At 41.1% G+C, this 6,707-nt stretch overlaps 3 non-coding genes across 3 annotated transcripts; all 3 read right to left on the reverse strand.

The window, feature by feature from the left end:
• Nucleotides 1-2,712: 2,712 nt before the first annotated feature.
• On the reverse strand, nt 2,713-2,784 carry trnap-ugg (transfer RNA proline (anticodon UGG)). Its single transcript has one exon. It is a non-coding gene; the product is annotated as a tRNA-Pro (tRNA).
• Nucleotides 2,785-2,870: 86 nt separating this feature from the next.
• On the reverse strand, nt 2,871-2,942 carry trnap-ugg (transfer RNA proline (anticodon UGG)). Its single transcript has one exon. It is a non-coding gene; the product is annotated as a tRNA-Pro (tRNA).
• Nucleotides 2,943-5,985: 3,043 nt separating this feature from the next.
• Nucleotides 5,986-6,067, reverse strand: trnal-aag (transfer RNA leucine (anticodon AAG)). Its single transcript has one exon. It is a non-coding gene; the product is annotated as a tRNA-Leu (tRNA).
• Between the last annotated feature and the right edge of the window lie 640 nt (nt 6,068-6,707).

Below are 6,707 nucleotides of genomic sequence, written 5' to 3' on the forward strand. Positions count from 1 at the left end.
ATCATATAACAATTACATAAAGAAAGACCAAAGTGCGTCACAAGGTATGGCCACTATGGTGGAAATGGCAGAAACAAGATCTTTGTTATAGGCCAGTGACCCTGGCTCCGTTGCAAAATAGATAAAATCGATCTCGAAGCCACAGATTGGGTGAGTTGCTGTATAAAAAATCCTTGGATAAGAAGTCCACGTGAGAGAGGACTTGACGATTGTATATGACCTCGAGCACTTTAGGAATAATAAGAAGAATGATTTAACAAAGAAATGAATTACTACTCATATATGTATCATAGTAATACAGAATAAACCCAACATATTGCTCTGATTTGTCTTTGAGTCATCAAAACACAGGGATATGACTTTAATGTAGACTAAAGGGAAGGTCAATCCATTGTGAGGATTGAAATTTGGTAATATTTCTCCCATTTCTAAAGCAATACTCACAATAATTGGCAGCTATTGCCTGCCAACTTTACTTACTTACTTTAATACACACATTAATGCGTTAATGGTCTTTTTTTCTGTTTATGTTTCATATGTACTGTTAACGGATGCAGTTTTCTAATAAGTATCGTTCGTATCTTGTGCTGACCCGACCCATCTGTCAGATTTTTTAAAGTCAATATGGCCCCTGGGCCGAAAAGTTTGCGCATCCCTGCACAAGACAGACGAGCCAGGGGTGCTCACACAATGACACTTTTTTCCTTAAGTGGGTAATGTCCCATATGACCCCGTCATAGATCATAATTCGACAAAACCAGGGCTCGTCCAGGAGTTGGTCCTGGGAAACCTGGCACCACTAAACCATCGAGCCAGGGGTGCCCATTGCCTCACACTTTTTTTCTCAAGTGGCCAAAAATAGGTCTCATCCACGAGTTGGACCTGGGACCTCTCACAGATTCAAACCCTAAGCAAGAATCATAACACTGGACCAATGAACCAGATTTCCTCATAGAATGAAACTTTTTTCCTCAGGCTTATTACAGCCTCTATGACCCTACCATAGATCACCATTTGACAAATCAAGGGCTAGACCAGAAGTCGAACCCAGGGACCTCTCACACCCTAAGCAAGAACCATATCACTAGACCAACGAGCCAGAAGTGCCCTACGAGTGACACTTTTTTTCTTGCATGGCTGATCTCCCATCTCACCCCATCATAGATCACAATTCGACAAAGCAAGGGCTAAGCGAGAATCATACCACTAGACCAACAAACCAGATGTGCCCATAAAGTGAAACTTTTTTGTCTGGGGAAGTATGTGACATATCAACTCCCATAAAAGATCACAATTCGACAAAGGTAGGGCTCGTCCGGGAGTTGGACCCGGGACCTCTCGCACCCAAAGCGAGAATCATACCACTAGACCAGGCATGTCCAAAGTCCGGCCCGCGGGCCAATTAATGCCCGTGGACAAATTTTTACCGGCCCACGGCCTCTATCATGAAATCAATAATACACGGCCCGCCAGCACTGTTGACCACAGTATAAAATAAATGTGTACAAAAAGCTATTTTTCACTTCACCAGAAGATGGCAGTAGCCCTGTGGCCGCACTCTGGCCGCCGTGACCCTTGCGTCATTGTTTCAGCCCAGCCCATTTCTAACATGTAAACAAAAAAAGGAAAGTTGACCGCGAGGGCCGCCGCTTCCAGGACAAGTGGAAATTTGAGTATTTTTTCCCTGAAATACGAAACAACTGTGTCTGCCTAATTTGCCAAGAGACTGTGGCTGTTTTCAAGGAATTCAACATTAAGAGGCACTACCAGACGAAACATGCTAGCTACGACAAGCTAACTGGGAACGAACGCGGTGAAAAAGTGAAGCAACTGGAAGCTGTTTTAACGGCACAGCAAACCTTTTTCACAAGAGCCCGTGAGTCAAATGAAAATCCCACAAAGGCAAGCTACGAAGTGGCAACGCTAATTGCAAAGCACTGCAAACCTTTCAGTGACGGTGAATTTATTAAAGACTGTGTAATGAAAATGGTTGAGAAAATTTGTCCCGCGAAGAAGCAAGAGTTTGCCAATATTTGCCTGGCTCGTAATACTGTGGCACGGAGAATTGAAGACGTTTCATTAGATATTAAGAGACAGTTAGAGGCAAAAGGAACTGAGTTTGACTTTTTCTCGTTAGCGTGCGATGAAGACCTGGACTACATACTGCAGTCAAGATCCCAGTATCACCCTTCACATTAGTGCAGGCAAGATATTTGTTAAGTCCTCTGAGTTGAATAAATTCTTAAATCTCAGTTCATTATTTTTTTTGTGATGGTCAAAATCACAGTTTGAATATGCAGTGATAATTGTTTTGTTTTCAGCACTGTTCCTACAGTGAGCATATAATAGTGAATAATATGTGATGTTTCACATGAACTTAGATATCCTTGATAGTTTTCTTAATTTTTTGTGGTTTGTGATTTTGGTAAAAACCTAAATGTAAAAAAAATGTAAAAGTAAAAGTATGCCATTTGTAATTAAAAAAAATCCCAAAAAGTTAATTTGCATTTAATGTTAATGGTTCAAAGAATGTCAGGCTAAAAGTCGGCCCGCACACATTTTCACCTTACCAAATCTGGCCCTCTTTGCAAAAAGTTTGGACACCCCTGCACTAGACCAACGAGCCAGAGGCGCCCATAAAGTGAAACTTTTTTGTCAGGGGAAGTATGTGACATATCAACCTCCATAAAAGATCACAATTCAACAAACGTAGGGCTCGTCCGGGAGTTGGACCCGGGACCTCCCGCACCCAAAGCGAGAATCATACCACTAGACCAACGAGCCAGAGGCGCTCATAAAGTGAAACTTTTTTGTCAGGGGAAGTATGTGACATATCAACCCCCATAAAAGATCACAATTCGACAAACGTAGGGCTCGTCCGGGAGTTGGACCCGGGACCTCTCGCACCCAAAGCGAGAATCATACCACTAGACCAACGAGCCAAAGGTGCCCATATAGTGACACTTTTTTTCTTGGATGGCTTATCAGGTGAAGTATGTGACATATCAACCCCTATCATAGATCACAATTCGACAAAGCAAGTGCTCGTCTGGGAGTTGGATCTGGGATCTCTTGCGACCATAGCGAGAATCATACCAATAGACCAACTTTTTTCTCAGGTGGCAAATGTGCCATATCACCCCCATAATAGATCACAATTTGTAACCCTGTGGAACAGGATTTTATTTGGCCGTACTAGTATAAAGTGTAATTGCGCATCCACAACAGTAGCTGGCAGTGGCGCTCTCATTGTTACTTCTGTCATGTTTGTGAGAGTGCAACATTTCACATGTTGTACCTATAACACTTTTATAAAATGATTTTATTTATAGTCACGGTGGGAAGTGGGGGGGGGGGGGGAGGCGAATAGTTTTCTTCTAGCTAGGGGGGGCCTAACATAAAATAATTGAGAAGCACTGTACTAGACCAATGAGCCAGAGGTGCCTATTAGGTTACACTTCTTTTCTTGGATGGCTGATATCCCATCTCACCCCATCATAGATCTCAATTCGACAAAGCAAGGTGATAGGTTCATTAATAATTACACTTTTCTATAATTATCAATCACTTCAGGCAGATATATTATTCAATTATTATTATAATAATATTATTATAATTTGCATCTTTGGTCAGGAAACCTTATAAGGGTAGATACATGGAGACTTCAAGACTTCCTCCCGATCTCCAAAGTATCTCCTCGAACAGTGATTTCTCGTACGGCTTTAAAGCCATAAATCAAAACAATTACAAGGGTTCTGATTAATCCAACTGCATAAGCAAAAACAACATCTGTAACTATAATAACAATTAAGGTTTTTAACAATAATAGAAAGAGGAAACTAAAAACAAACTCCATTTGAATTAAAACAATCGCGCCTTCATTTGGCATAACAATTACACAAAGAAGCGCGAAGGGCATCACGATGTAGGAACACTATGCGAGTGTTCCTGGAAGTGATTGATATCCATCTGCTAGTATCAAGAGTCCTTGACGACTCTTGATACTAGCTGCAAACCCAGATCAACAGTCCTCGGATGTCAGATAAACAGTCCGTGTGAGAGGACTGTGATTGGGTACAACCCCGAGTTCTCTTCGGACAATTGGAAGAATGCTTTAATGCTTTAAAAAAATTTAACTACACACATATATCATAGTATTACAGAATAAACCCAACCTACCGCCGTTTTTTATGATATGTATGTTACTAATTGTTTTATAGTAATCACAAAAGGAAATGTAAGGTGAGTGCAATTTTACCCACCTATTCCTTATTCGCATGGCTGGTCTGAAAAAGAAAACAATAATTTTCGCCCAATTCATCTTCGGAATTCCCGTACTCCTGGACTTCACTGCTCTCCCCGGTACGTTTCATAAACAGAGAATATAATTTGTGTAATTTAGAATTTGTAGGGGCAATTGCAATAGTTATAAGGCGGCTTAGCAAGGAGCACGAGGAGTGGTGAGGGACCCATCGGGTGACGTGTTGTTCGGTATGAAGGTGCAACATTGTTCTCCAAACATTTTGCACACACGCCCCCTTGCTACACAAGGATCATATCCACCGCTATGCGATCCTGGAACGCCATCAGACTGGTAGCTGCCAGTTGCTCCTTTATGGCCACAAATCCCTGTCCAGTATAATTTCCAGTTTTTGGACATTGTACTGCAGGTAATTTATTCTATCTACATTTTTGTTTGGCGACTCCCATCCTACTGTGATCTGATTAGCCATCTTATACTCATCTGGTATGCCCCGGGGGATGCCAATCGCATCAATGTATGTTGGATCTCCTTCCCTTCATGCCGCTCGACAATGTCCACTGAACAATTTCTGAGCAGCCAATTGTATTTCCTCCACTGTAGATGGAAAAGCAGACACTGGTAAGAGCAGTGAGACCAAAGCACTTAGTCCTGCCACGTTTAGACAAGAGTCGTATAATTTATCTCCACCACACCACCACCATAGGTCAGAACGTGGTATCAGGGGTGCAGTTTGTTTTAGAACGCCGACACACCACGTCTCATTTATCTCCCCCAGCTTCAGACCATGCCCTGTAAGGTTTAAGCAGGTAAAATGATTCAACTGTGGAAAAATTGACTTCCCATTTACTGTGTAACAGGATAGACACTGTTTCAATATTTTTCTGTACATGTCAGACACGTTTTTCATTTGTAAAAACACTTTCCCCAAAGAATGGTGATTGAGCGAGTTGTTATATCAGATCGTATTTCCTTCTCAGGTAGTTTGTTTTAGCCCTTTGTAAGATGGTTTAGTCTCAATTGAAACCCTTTCACCTTTCGCATATGGAGACGTTAAACCCAATATAAAAGAGTTCCCTATAGTTTCATGGTATTGCTTGCTGAAAAATAATCTTTCCAATCAATATTGAGGTGTTTCATGCATCTTATTAAGTCAGAAATCTTTTCTTACCTGTCCTCTCAATGTTTCAACTGAGACCACCCTTTTACAAAAGTAGCCCCACATAGTGCTGGCGCCTGTTCTTTACACACCATTAACATCACCCAATTATCCCCCGTTTGGGAAATCCCTGTTTCAGAAATAAATTTCACAAGTTAATATGTCAGTCCAAGGTTTCCAATCTTGACCAATTTCTGCAACAATGTGTAAAGTTGCTTAAAACTGTTGTCTTAATAATATGTGCATTTCTAAAGAACATCCTGTCTATAATCTGTCTTAATATTATGCCTTTCCATGATGTCTATAATCTCTTCTCAACATGTCTCAGTGTTCAATTGTTGTACTTTTCCATGATTACTATAATCTCAACTACTGTACTTTTCCATGACATCATGCTGAAACTCAATAATAGCAACATTCATCTTGGGAAGATAAGAGAGTTCCTCGGAGCCGAGCGCGAGTTGTCATCTCACGCCTCAGACCTTTCCCAGCAACCGGTTGCTTCAAAATGTGACACAGTCACATGCCTGTCTGTAACTTCACTCCCAACAAGATCAGAAGATATTGGCAGCGGTGGGATTTGAACCCACACCTCCTAAGAGACTGGAGCCTTAATCCAGCGCCTTAGACCGCTCGGCCACACTAGCTTATATGAATGTGTGGAAGTTTTCCACAAACCTACAGCAATCTATCCCAGATCTCTGAGTGTGCAGTGGGACACCCAGCTGACTTGCAGGCAGGCGTGGCTCCAATTCCCAATAGTGGCGGTCATTAGACCCATGTCTCCCTCCATCAACATGCCTGAATCAAATAATTGGGATCGTTATCAAGCTTCTGGACAGCTGCCTGATGAGTTGACCATTTGGTTCAGGTGTGGTAGAGGAAGGAGATATGAAAAAGAGACCGCAAAGGGGCCCTCGAGGACCGGAGTTGGGCACCCCTCCATAGTTAAATTACTGTCATTTTGGTGTCATGAGAGACACTAATGCTAATCCTCTAGAAGATTGCCAATTTTTAATGTTTAAAAATAGTAACATTAATATTAAGTTAATACATTTTCTAACCTATGAGAAAATATACATGCCAATATAAAATTTGACAGTGATAGGGAATTTTACATTGAAAATGTATCCTTTTTCCACATCATACAAAGCAATTTAGTAACACACTATTTTGAAGCATAACCCCAAAAATAAATCTAAAATCGTGTAACAAAGTCAATTACACATATGTCAAGCAATAAATATAAGCTCCTTTTCAATCTCAAAATGTTAAGATTGAACTTAT

Source organism: Stigmatopora nigra, chromosome 20 (genome assembly GCF_051989575.1).
Source record: "Stigmatopora nigra isolate UIUO_SnigA chromosome 20, RoL_Snig_1.1, whole genome shotgun sequence".
Lineage (NCBI taxonomy): Eukaryota > Metazoa > Chordata > Actinopteri > Syngnathiformes > Syngnathidae > Stigmatopora > Stigmatopora nigra.